General features: G+C 43.5%; 1 long non-coding RNA gene across 1 annotated transcript; it reads left to right on the top strand.

Moving 5' to 3' along the window:
- Positions 1 to 48: 48 nt before the first annotated feature.
- On the top strand, positions 49 to 4,064 carry LOC144290999 (uncharacterized). The gene is made up of 3 exons (XR_013358455.1): positions 49 to 390; positions 1,358 to 1,726; positions 3,351 to 4,064. It is a non-coding gene; the product is annotated as an uncharacterized LOC144290999 (long non-coding RNA).
- Positions 4,065 to 13,696: the final 9,632 nt, after the last annotated feature.

A 13,696-nucleotide genomic window follows, 5' to 3' on the forward strand; every position in this document is an offset into this window, starting at 1 on the left:
GAACCCGCCCCCCCCACCCCCGGGGGCCTCCCATCCTTTTCTAAGAGCACAAGCTCCAATGAGCACTTCCCGAGAGACATTTCTCTCCCGTAGCAGATAAGGGTCCAGATAAGGGGTCGGGCATATGCTATATTCACTTTTCTAAAACAGCCCAAATGCAGCCAGATAGTGTCTCCTGTCCAATGTGGAGGAGCTGAGAGAGAGAACCAGGCAGAGGGTGAGGTTGGGTCCAACCTTCTCTGTTTTCACCCTCTTGTTTTTCTCCGCCTTTTGCCATTTCTCCAACAACCTGACCTCAGAGCCTTCCTCTCTCGATGCCTCTGGAGATGTCCTTCGGTTGGTGCTTTGGCCTCAAGTGTGTGGAAAATCTGTTCTTCCAGCTTCATCCAGGTGTGTCTGGACAGGAGGAACCCTGCCTCCACCTGCTGCAGAAATGAGAGGGATGAGAAAAAGCATCAGCAGCTCTGTGGCCCCCATCCAATTCACTAAGACCTCACTGGATTGGGGGACACACCAGGGCCCTGTGGGGGGCCAGGAGCAAAGCTCAGGCCATGCACCATGACCAGTCTAGTTTACCAAGAGGTGCATCTTCCCACTTCCTACCCCTTTTATTTCACTGTCACCAGCAGGCCAGAGGGTGCCCCAGAAATGACAGAGGTGAACTTTCTACTGAGTCTTCCTATGGCCCACCCATGTGCTGAGCACATTCACCTCATTTAAACTTAATAAAATTCTGAGGTGGGTACTATTATGACCTCGTCCAGGACAGGAAACTGATATCTAGAAAGTTTAATCCCTTGCCCCAGTTCACTTGGGGGTTTTGACCTTGGGTCATCTGACTCCACGGTTCTTACTTCCCCAGACACTGTTGCCCAGTCAAAGGATGGGGCTGGATGGTGAGATGGTGATTAGGCCAGAGTTTATTCTGGGCCTAGAACTGATTTGTCAAAATGAAATGACACAGGCAATGTTGTGTCATGGGGACTCTTAACACATATACCGTAAAATGGTCACAGATTTTTGTGACTGGAAAGTATTAACTGCCCCTTGGCTTGCCACAGTACCTCATGGAAACGAGGCTCTGACTGACTCATGCGTTCGGCAGCTGCCTAATGCTGGCAGCAAGCTCCTCTTTTGATGTGGCTTCCCTCTCAAACTTATCATGCCAAACTGCTAGAGAAAAAGAAAATTCATTCCACGGGACTAAGTTCCTACTCATCTTGGCTGCAGCACATAGGGAGGAGAGAGCAAAGAAAATGAAAAAGAGCAAGTGGGTGAGCTTGTAGCAGTAGCTCGCAAGGAAGCTGGGCTTCCCCAACCCGCACAACCTGACAATCTGCCTCTCTGTGCTCAACAGATGGAAACTGTGTCCTGAGGTGAATGGTTCCCCTCAAGCTGTCTTCACAACAAAACAGACCCTGAGCCCTACCAGAGGGAGGAGGAAAAAAAGACCAAAAACACTGTGAATTAAGAAATTTGTCAGAAGAAAAGGGGGGACCACTCGCTGAGTTTGCTCTCTCGGCCTCTCACCAAGGACCTCAGGACCTGGAGTCTTCCTCAGCCTTGGGCTATAGGCTGCTCACTTCCCTCTCTGGGCCTCATGTTTTCCTCAGAGACGGCAGCTCCCCATCCCCCTCGCCCCGAGGGCAGGCCTGCAGCTTCGTGCACTTGCTTTCCCAGCACCAACACAGCACCCCCCACATAGTGGGTGCTCAGACCCCTTTTGGTGAGTACATTCGTGAAATTCTGAGACCCAGAATTCTCCCTGAGACCAGGTTCTGAGAACCTCTGGAGGTTGCCTCCAGAGTCCTTTGGAATCAAACCCATTTTCTCCTGGGAAGCATAGCTCTCAGCTTAGGAAAGTACAGGTGCCACAATGTGGGAACAGAAGCTACAGTGAGATCAGAGCAGATGATATCTAGAGAACCTCCTAAAAGGAAAAGTATGTGTCAAAATATAATGGGTAATTTTGCAATGTGATAGAAAGTGTTGTTCCATGTTTTCAACCCCAGCTTTTATTTGGGTTAAAAACTTTTCTGTTTCCTTTGCCTGAGTCTGAGACTTACATCCTGGCTTAGATACTTATGCTGTACATGTATGTGTGTATATGTATGTCTAAGTCTGTATATATGCATATATGTACACTCTGATCATAATCACAGCACCGTTGAGGCCTCTGAGGTGATCCCCCAATAAATAACATTTCTCTTCCCTATCCAGATTCTGAACAAGTTAAGAAGTAAAATAGAAGAAAAAAGCCAGAGGCCAGGATGTCACCCTTATTACTGATAAAGCTGGATAGGAAGGCATAGGTTGGTGTAAGAGTTAAACAAGCTGGCTTCCTGAACCCCAGAATCAGGTAGATTTCCCACCCGTTCTCAACAGTGCTCTCCAGGGTCAGGGGGTGAGAGAGGGCAGCCCAGGGAGACCTGCTCTATGAGGATTTTCAACATGAAATATCAGAGGAGAACACACGCCATCCCTGACCAGGCCTGGCCCCAAAAGAATAAAAAAAAAATTTTATTAGTTCTTTTCTTTATTAGTTCTTTTCTCTATTAGTTCTTTTCAACTATACCTGGTTGTTTTCCCCATATTTACTGATAAAAGAAAGAGAGACCCAGAGTTATATTAACCAAGCTTCCCTCACAAGAAGGAAGCATCAGAAGTGGGAAAGAAGTGTCCCCCACTAAGATGCAAATGTAGCACTTGGTCATTTGAATTAAATGTCTGTTTACATACTGTCTCCCTCTTAAGATCATAAGCCCCTTGAGGGAAGGAGTTATGTTTTATTTATCTTCCTTTGTGGAAACCTTGTACTTAGAAGGCATGCAAATGTTTGCTGAATGAATATGGACCTGGAGTCTAAATAGCCTTATGTTCAAATCTTCTTAGCCAATTACTATGAAAACTGAGCAGTGTTTTACACAGAAGTTGCAAATGGATAGCCCACAAACTACATCCAGCTCAGACATGATTTCTTTGGCCCACAGGGTATTGGTCCACCAGTGTCTTAAAAGTTTGTAAATAAGTTAATAATACGTAAAACTCAGGAAATTTCATATAAAGATCTGGATTTCTGGCTTCTTCTCAAAGCTTGGAAGACTTGATTTGGTAGATGATTGCAAAAATGGCCTCAATTTTTCATCCTTCCTCTTTTCCATACACTTTGCAATGCCACTTTATAGTTCTTCCCATAAAGGGTTGGAATCTCTATCTCCACGCTCTTTCTCTGGCTTAGCCTTGTGACTTACCCTGGTCATAGAATATGACAGAAATGACAGTGAATCAGTTCTGAGTTTGGACCTGCAAGGACTTGTTTACTTCTCTCTTTTTTTTGGAAACCTGCTAAGACCCCATGTGAACAAGCTTGGACTAGCCTACTGGCCTATGAGAGATCGTACTGAACAAAGACAAGTTGTCTCAGTTGTGCCAGCCAAGGCCCGAGACATGGGAGAGGGCCTTTCTGAGATGAGCAAAGCCAGCCCACAGCCAACCCACCAGCTGACAGCACATGCATGAGTGACTCCATCTAAGACTAGAAGAACCACCCACCTGATCCACAGATTTTGGACAATAATAAAAGATTATTGTTTCAAGCCACTGAACAAATTACCATTTGTTACATAGTAGTAGCTGACTGATATACCTGGCCACATCAGACCAGCTGTCCCTCTTGGCAATACTTAGGTGGGGAGAGCAACCCCTTGAATGAGGCATGAGTTTTGCATCGCCCCACTGTTCCTACCACTGTTCGCTATTATCTCTCTCACCCAGTAGCTGAGTGATAGAGGACAGTAATTACCATTGTTGAGTGGTTGTTTTCCTCATCATTGTGTTAAGAACAAACTAAAATAGTTCTTATAATCAAGACTATCAATAGAGATTAAGAGAGCTACATATTCTAAGCAGAATGAGAGAAAGACAAAATATCTTCTTACGCTAACTACCCTAACTCCGTATATGAACCTCTCAGTGTGAGCCCTTGATTCAACACCTCCCAGCTTCAGTGTTGTCTGTAAAATGAAGTTAAGGACACATGCCTCAGAGGATTCTTTAAGAATTGAGTTCAGGGGGATCCCTGGGTGGCGCAGCAGTTTGGCGCCTGCCTTTGGCCCAGGGCGCGATCCTGGAGACCCGGGATCGAATCCCACGTCGGGCTCCCGGTGCATGGAGCCTGCTTCTCCCTCTGCCTGTGTCTCTGCCTCTCTCTCTCTCTCTCTCTCTCTCTCTCTGTGACTATCATAAATAAATAAAAATTTAAAAAAAAAAAAAATTGAGTTCAGTTTAGCAGAATAGCATAGTGGTTTAGCAATATGCTCTGGAACTAGACTGCCAGGGCTTAAATCCCAGATTTCCCACTAACTAAATCTTTGCACGGTGCCAGATGGATGCAAACTGCTTCTGATAGATGAATAATAAAGCTACTTTAGCCTCTTTCCTCTGTAAAAATGACTTCTAATCTGTACCTTATTCTAGTAAATTCCTATCAAAGCCAATGGTAAAGACTATTACTTTAGAACTACCCTGAGAACTAATAGGGACCAAAACAATGTCAATTTGCTGAGAATTAAATAATTTTATAAGAATTATGAAATATTTATGTCTGTGATCAAAGGATAAATACCTTCTGAAAATACCCCAGAGAAATAATGTAAAGGCAAAAACACTTAGATACCCTAAATACCCTACCCTCCACCTTCAGATCAAAGGATAAATACCTTCTGTGATCAAAGGATAAATACCTTCTGAAAATACCCCAGAGAAATAATGTAAAGGCAAAAACACTTAGATACCCTTAATACCCTACCCTCCACCTTCAGATCCTCGTAATTCTTCCAAGTAACAAGCAGTCAGGATCACACTTGGAGGCTCATTGATTTTATCTTGGAGAAGTTTTAGTTCTGGAAACTAAGCTTTTAAAAATGAATTAGGCCTGTCAAACTTGCTCCTCATCAAGCAGAAAGGATCAACCCTTTAATAATGTAATTTTCTCCACCTAAACTTATGGAGAACCTGAGATCTAGAACAGCAGTAACTCAACTAACCAAGGACCAAAAGGCCTTTCAAAAAAATCCAATTTATGACACAGGGGAGTGACTGCAGCTGTGATTTGTGGAGGGGCACAGTGCTTTGAATAAACTTCCAGCATATCCCACTCCTATGAAAAGGAAGATCTTCCTCTTTCTGGATGCTACCACTGAGTGCAAGCCCCTCCATCCACCCTGAAATTCTTTCAGAGGAGGACTAGAATGCATTTGTGATTTACGTTAACAATGGAAGGAAGGAGCTACTAACTCAAGACAGCCTCACTGATGAGCTTCCTATACCTTGCCAGTTGCATATGGACTCTGGTTTCCCTTCTGTAAAGTAGGTTGATTCTTTTTGCCCTTTCCTACTTCACAGGTGGCGGGGTGATGGTGGGGAGAGCAGCTAATGAATGCCTGCTATGTCCCAGACCCTATGCTAAGCTCTTAACACGCATTTATCTCACTTAATCCCCACAAAAACTTGTAAGAAAGATATTTGCATTATCCCCAGTTGATACTGGGGAAAAAAAAAAAAAAACAAGGATCCTGAGAAGCCACATAATTTGCCTTTGGTCACACAGCTAACAAATGGCTATGATGAAAGAACATAAACTCAGAATCATCTGCTGATGCTAAAACCTGGCTTTTAACCTCTGTACCACATATCCTTGATGCAAATTTATAAGACCTCGAACTCATAACACAGAGAACAAACTGGTAATTGCCAGAGAGGTGGTGGGTGGGAGACCAGAGACATAGGTGAGAGCGATTTCTTTTTTAAAGATTTTATTTATTCATGAAACACAGAGAGAGAGAGGTAGACATAGGCAGAGGCTGAAGCAGGCTCCCTGTGGGGAGCCCAATGCAGAACACAATCCCAGGACCCACGGATCACGATCTGAGCCTAAGGCAGACACTCAACCACTGAGCCACCCAGGTGTCCCAATGAGAGGGATTAAGAGGTATAAGCTTCCAGTTATAGAATATGTCCATCACAAGGACAGCAAGTACAACACAAAGAGTATAGTCAAAAATATGGTAATAACATCATATGGTGACAGATGGTGGCTATACTTATCGTAGTGAGCTTTAAGTCATGTATAGAATTGTCCAATCAATATTATACACCTGAAACATTGGATATCAACTATATTTCAATAATACATTTTTTAAATCATAGAAAATCACATTAAATATTCAAAAAGCTTGGATGAGACATTAGAAGAGTAATGAAAACACAGTTTCATGTTATTATCCTTTGGATGTAGTATTGAGCTCCAAAATAAACTTCATTTCCAAAACATTCTTTCCTACTTGTGGAGAAAAAAACAAAGGCTTTTAAAAAAAAAATTGTTTTCAACCCACAGACCTTGCAGTGGTACTATACCAGCTCAGAGCACCCGAAGAGATATATAGAGACGAGTCACCTCCTTTTATAATTGAAGACACTGCAGCTAGGAGAGCAGAGGGTCATGGTAAAGCCACAGGGGATCCGGTCCAAGCCCGATTTTGCTAGGCCTCACTTAGTTCTCCCCTGGCCTCTTCTACAGAGCTTTAAACTCTGTTTTGATGGTTCTTGGAAGCCCTGAAAAATTTACCTGTTCCTCTCCCTCCCGGTCTCCCTCCCTGTCCCCCCTACCCCCCATCAACCACATCTTTGGGCCCTCGGTCATCTCAAGCTGTCTGTACTTGCTGGGCTGTCTGCTTCACAGAGCTCTGCAGTAAGGTGCAGGAAGGGCTGCAGGTGTGAGCTCTAATTATATGGTGAGAGACACCCCCAGACCCCAGCTATTCTCAGCTCACCACACTCCAGGTAGTCTCATCACTCTGCTGCAGAGCGGCTCCCCACATATGAAGACAACAGCAACTGATGTCTGCAGAATGAATCTCCAGCCTTTGCATAGATTCGGTAGCAAAGCACTAAGATATATAACTGAACAAAATAATGAGCTCTATGGAAATATAGCTGATGAAAGCCCCATTCTTTAACATTTCAGCTAGACCCAAATGGAAAAATCCTCTATGGAACACTCCACTCAAGCTTTTGCCAATCCCTTTTGGATGAAACTGCTCTTGATAAGGTCACTGCTACATTTAATAGATCAATGGGCAAATTTTCAGTTCTCTTCCACTTGAATATCAGTGACATTTGACACAACTGAAGAAGGATCAGTGCCCAGATAATGATTTCACATATCTGAGAGATTCATCAATGCCCTGGTGACAAATTTTTGGTAGTTAACACCAAAGGAGACCAGCATTTTTTGTAGCTGTTGAATATATATTTGTGTTCAAGTTAACTGTGTATAGGTTCCTCTGTGAAATAAGTTCAGTTCTTCTCAATTTAGCTTTTTTTTTTTTTTTTAAGATTTTAAGTAATCTCTACATCCAACATGGGCCTCGAACTCACCACTCTAGATCAAGAGTCAAATGCTCTACCAACTGAGCCAGCCAGATGTCCCTCAACTTAGCTTTTTTACTGTCTTTTGGAAGTACTAAATCTCTCAAATTGCATAAATCTGTTAGAAATCTCTAACAAGAGATTAACCCTAAGAAGATATATTATTATCAACTGCTGTCCACATCCCTGCAACTTGGGGATGCATCAGGAATTGCATAGGCTCCTGGTTAAGGCCACAGATTTTACTGAAGCCTTCTGGAACCTCACTGCCCAGGCTCAAATTTGGCTCTAATGCTTACCAGCTTAGAGAGCAAGAGAAATATAAAATGTTCAAGGCTATCAGGAGCAGTTGCATAAGATTCTCACTGCATAAAAATGCTCAGCCAAGGGAAGAGTAGCCTCCATCTTGTCCATGCTCCTCTCACCAAGCCCTGTGTCCAGTTGCAAGGTTATTTCTGCCTGAAAGAAGGGCCTTTGCTTGCAGGGGTGTGTGCCCAAGAAATGTGTCTTTTCAGAGGAAATGATTTTTTTTCTAGTTTGCACGAAGTTGCCTAATGACTGGGTTCTCTAACTGCAACTCTGAAATTGGGTCTTTGTCTTCAATATAATTGGTCATGAGATCAGTTAGATACAGAACCCTAACACCTAGAACACTGCCTGGCACAGAGCACTCAATAAATATCTGTTGAGTGAATGAAAATAAAAGTCTGAGAACAAGATGTAAGTGCTGAACGTTGTGGAATATAGCAGTATTTCTCAAAGTGTGATCCAGGAGCCCTGGAGCTTTCCAAGACTCTCTTCAGGAACCAGAAGGTCCAAACTATTTTTATAATAATACTAAAGCCTTACTTGCCTATTTCTCTCCTTTTCTACAATGTTCAGAGTTCACTGATACGGTTTCAGATTCCACATTGCAACTAACTTTTAAGAAATTATAACATCCATTTTTAGAGTACTACTAAAAAAACTATCCACAATTATCTAGAACGGCCTTTAAAGTACTTCTCTTTGTTCTAACTACATACATGTGTGAAGCTGAATTTTCTCCATAAATTGCATTCAAAGCCACACATTGCAAATTGCACCTGATTGAATACAGAAGCAGATATGAGATCCAGGTAAGTTAGACATTAAAGCAATTTTCAAAAACATAAAACAATGGTACCTTGCTCACTAAAATTTTTTATTTAGGAAAATAGAGTGATTTTTCATTTAAGAATGTGTCATGATGTTAACATTTGATGTATTACTATTATTACTTCAAATGAATTAATAGACAAATATTTTGTCATTTATCCATTATAATTTTAATTTGGTTAATATTAATAGCTACTACCACTCATATCAACAAAAACTCTTTAGGTTTTCTAATGATTTTTAAGAGTGTAAAGTGGTCCCAAGACCAGAAAGTTTGAGAACTGCAGAAATGAAGCAAACTAGATGATCAGATCAGTTGAGGAACTTTGTAAAAATACAGATTTTGGACCCCATCCCCCTAGGTTCTGATTCAGCTGAGCTGGGATAGAGCTCTACGAATCTGTGTTTTGTAAGAACCCCCCCAGCAATTGTGATCATCAGTTACTGGTAGAAATAATACACACAATAGAAGTTTGGGGAGTTACAATCCTTTAGTAGGCCTGTGCAACAGTTGTCAGAAAAGGCTTCAGTTATCCAGCAAACATTTATCCAGTATACACCAAGTTCCAGGCAACGTTGTGAATGTTGGCCAGACACAGCCCCTGTCCTAAAGAAACTTACCAACCAGTGGGAAAGACAGACAGGGCAGGCAAGAGTCACAGCACACAGTCATGGGGTTCATGATGGGGGATATGGGGTGCTCTGGGAACACAGAGGTAAGGTGCCCCACTTCAGAGACCTGACCTTGCAGAATGGGAAGGTTCTGGAAAACTGAAGGGAAATGGTAACAAGGACCTGGATTATGAGCAATGATCTGGAGACAGATGGTGATGATGCCCATGTGGTGGGCAGTACATTGACCAGCCTGGCTGGCAGGCAGGGCCAGCTAAAGAGCAAAACAAGATAAGATCAGAGAGGCTGGGTGGGCCAGACAATGGAGAAGGTTAACCTCAATTTGCTGCTTGGAGTCTGGTGGAGGCATGATGTAAGAAAGGCTTTAAGATTACAACTTTGGTGACATCGTGGAGGGTGAGGGGCTGCAGAATGGGATGGCTGCTAGTGAACAATTAGAATAATGTGATTCTGAGGCCATCCAACCCAGGCAGGAAAATAAGCAACAGTGTTCATGACCATGGTCTAATGAAAATTAGATAATTCACTGAAAATCAAACAGTAGGATAATATAAGTTCAAGAAACCCTCTCTGAACGTTCTCTGCCCTTTATGTTTGGATTTCATGAATATTGTTATAACAATGGCTCTTGAAATTTTAAAGTTATGGACTTTTTTTTAATATTTCATTTATTTATTCATGAGAGACACAGACATAGAGAGAGAGAGAGAGAGGCAGAGACACAGGCAGAGGCAGAAGCAGGCTCCATGCAGGGAGCCAGACACGGGACTCGATCCCTGGTCTCCAGGATCAGGCCCTTGGCTGAAGGCAGTGCTAAACCGCTGAGCCACTTGGGCTGCCCAAGTTATGGACTTTTTTATGCAAATCTGATGAAAACTTTAGATATTTTCTCCGGGGGGGGGGGGGGGAATGAAATAAAGCAAAAAATTATGTGACTAAGCAAAATTTTCTTCACATATTTCTTTACCTTCTTGTTTTCTCTTGTTTCTAATAGTAAGTATCATTACTTACTTAGCAAGAGAGAAAAAAGAGGGACACCTGGGTGGCTCAGTGGGTTAAGCATCTGCCTTCGGCTCAGATCATGATCCCAGGGTCCTGGGATGGAGCTTTGTGATGGGCTTTCTGCTCCACGAGGAGCCTGCTTCTCCCTCTCCCTCAGCCGCTTCCCCTCCTCCTGCCCCCTCTGTCAAATACGTAAATAAATAAATCTTAAAAAAAAAGGGGGGGGAGGAGAAAAACAAAAGAATACTTTTAGCAGAATAAGGCACCAGAGTCTTCTTTTAAGAGGTAATAGCAGCAGCAGAGAGGCTGGGGGTAGAGATTCTACTTTAAAGGCCAGGAAGCCTCTTCCTGGGGACCCCAAAGGAGGCAGCATTGGGGGAAACAGGGGCTGAGTCCAAGCACAGTGGAAGAGGAGGGGCTCATGAGGTCCAGCAGGACTTGACTGATGCCTCGATAGAAAAAGTGCAAGGCTGTACTTGATAAGTAGGAGTGATTGCCTAATAATACAGCTTTCTTTCTAGAAATGTGCTATACCTTTATGCCCACCAGACATCGTAGCCATAACCAAGTGCAGGTTTTACCTTTCACTGAGCTCCTTATGAGCCCTCATCTTCCACAGCTTTTGGACCTAGTCTTCCCCCAATCAGGGTTGCTTGTCACAATTGTGAAGGCTGTTCACTGAACAACGCTCTAGGCAAAGAGGACATGGGAGACTGAAACCCAGCCTGTGCTGGGCTTGCCCGGGTTCTGTGGGTTGGCATGGGGCCATGTGCACCCAGAGCAGGAGCCATGTTCTAATTGTCACAAAGATGTCCTGCAGGGTATCAGAGCTCTCTGTGTTCCCTGTCTCCTCCCCTTGCCTTTACCACAGGGGCCATGGCAGAGAACCGTTAGTTTGTAAGTCTCCACAACACAATGTGAGCTGGAAGGGTTGACCAGACTCCCATCTCCCTTCCTCCCTCTCCTTACTCTACTCCTCCACCCCTCCCCTCCCCCTACTCCAGCACCTCTTACACATGGACTCTAAGAAAATAGATTGAGGTAGAAAGAGAAAAATGACTCACTACATGACAAGTGTGCTTCTTCTACCAAGAGCAGAAAGAAGAAAGTGGACCCAGACAGAAGATAGCAGCCACCCCCCTCCCCTTGGCCCAAGCCTTCGAGCTAAGAGAAAAGTTGTAAAAAAAAGGGCAGCCCATAAATGGTACCTGAGTAACAGCCACAGACTCGAAACCACAGGAGAGCTCTGTGTTCTCCCACTGCTGTGGGGTGAACGGGCTTGGCTGCCTTCCAGATCACACACCTGCTGCACCCCAACTCTGGGCTAAGTCTTTCAGCTGGAATCAGCCCCCAGTTCAATCTACTTAATTCCCTCCCCCTCTACCTTAAGAGGAGCTTTGAAAGTGTGGGAAATGCCAATGTTCCCCACATGCAAGCACAGCTGACTCACCCACTTCAGGCTGCCCCCTCTGCCTCCCAGGCAACTAGGCTCCTATTGCACAGACAGTCCCTTTCCTGAGGCCCATGATGGATCTGCTCCTCTAGTCTTGTTCCTGTGAGAGCACGCTAAGGCCCAGAGCTTGATTTGGAGCCAAGTAGTAACCTGGTCCTGCAAGGCTTTTACTTCAAGCCATGGCCAAGCGTCCATAGGCATCATCATAATAATGGTGAATGTTCATGGTGCACTTATTAGGTACCAAGTCCTTTCTAGTGCATATCTCACTAAATTTAAGGCCACAACCTGAGGAATGTGTAAATCCTCAGAAATACTGTAAAGTTTGTGCAGGGTCACCAGGTCCCACACGCTCCACAAACCCAGTCAAAATGACCTCCACTTTCCTCTTTAGAAACGGACATCTGTCAAACTCTATTGTAGCCTTTCTTCAAGGAAAGTGGCCTGGAGGAGTCTGTTTCAAAAATCCACCCTTGATAAAAATGGCCAGCTAACCATTATTAGACTAGACACAGAAAGAAAAGAATGGTCAAAAGTCAACTAGACGTTATCTGATGGTCGACTGGGGATGGGGTGGAGGTGTGAGGGTGACTGGTTTCTCAGAACAAGTCAATTCCATTAAAATTCCATTAGAACCCCATCAGAAAATTGCAAAAGTATCTTATCAGGAGTACTGATTTTCTTCCCAGGAGGAGGCTCTGAATTACATCACACACAGAGAGGGTCTGTCCCAGACCATGTCTGGGACAATTTTTCTTTCAATGTTCTTATGGTGAACATCACATTATATTGATGTAGTATATAACTGCTGCAATCTAATTATGTAATAATAACACATAATCATGGTGTCACAGTCATCCTCGGAAAGCATCAACCTGTATGCCTGACTTATAACAGGTGCTTACTAAGTGTTTATTCGCTAAGTGAATAAGTGAATGAATGAACTTTCCCAAACAGACAAGAAATGAGTGAACTAGATCAACACTGCTCAAAGTGTCATCCAAAGACCAGGCAGGGTAGGTCTGCAAACTCTTACTAGATTATGGCAAGATAAGCACAGAAATCAAGAGGACATATTCAAAGTTTTTAGCAATTGGATAATGTCTGTTGAATCTAATAATAAAACAATGGGACTTTCATTTTATATGACCCTTTTTGTTTCATTTTTTCCTACTAATTCTTTGTCTTTTCTTTTTCCAAGAACTCGATATGCTTTTAAACAGTGTTGGTCTGCATGAGATTGGAAATTTAAAAAAAGAAAAGATCTTTTACTACAGCAGTTTAATCAGACAATCACAGACAGACCCCTTGGAAAGGCCAGATGACTCTCTCATGTGAGAAATTTCATTCTGAAAAAAATACCCTGGCAGAGAAAGAGATCCTGAGTCAGCCATACACAAACCTCCAGCCAATGAGCTCTAACAGCAGCCTTATCTAAGATGACTAGTCATTTTTTGAAGGGGAGAGAAATAAAAGTGTCCATGCCACCTCCTCATCTACAGCTTCTCAGAGTCATGGTGTAGCTTGGAGGTTCGGCAGCTCTCATGAGCTCCTCCCTCTCCTGTCCCCAAACTTCAGAACGAACCAGGGAGAATCAGAGACATTAGCATCAAAGCAGAGTAAAATCCGAGGCTCTGTGTTGTGGCAGGATAGGGGTTTTCTACCCCCATCCCCCCACCTTCTTACCTTTCTCCCCAGTCCTCCTCCCAGCCCTTCCTGGGAGGAAGTCTGGTAAGATGGAAGAAAATGAACAGGAGAGCCTAACAATGCACACAAGTCTTGTCTGACAAGTGTCAATAGCAACAAAAGAAAGATGTGTTTGTTTCACAGCTGATGTATTCTGAAGGGCTTAAGCCTCCTTCAGGGAGCTTCTGCATGGGAAGGGCAAAGAAGATAGGAAAAAAGGTGATGGTGGGGGTGTGGACAGAAGGGGATATGTGGGCAGAAAAGACCACAGAAAGAAGACTGAATGGATGGCTGTCAAAGCCTGAGATGTACTTATAGGTGACTCACTAGGAAACTAAAGAAATCTCTGAACTTCAC

The sequence above is a fragment of the Canis aureus genome, chromosome 2, assembly GCF_053574225.1.
Source record: "Canis aureus isolate CA01 chromosome 2, VMU_Caureus_v.1.0, whole genome shotgun sequence".
Lineage (NCBI taxonomy): Eukaryota > Metazoa > Chordata > Mammalia > Carnivora > Canidae > Canis > Canis aureus.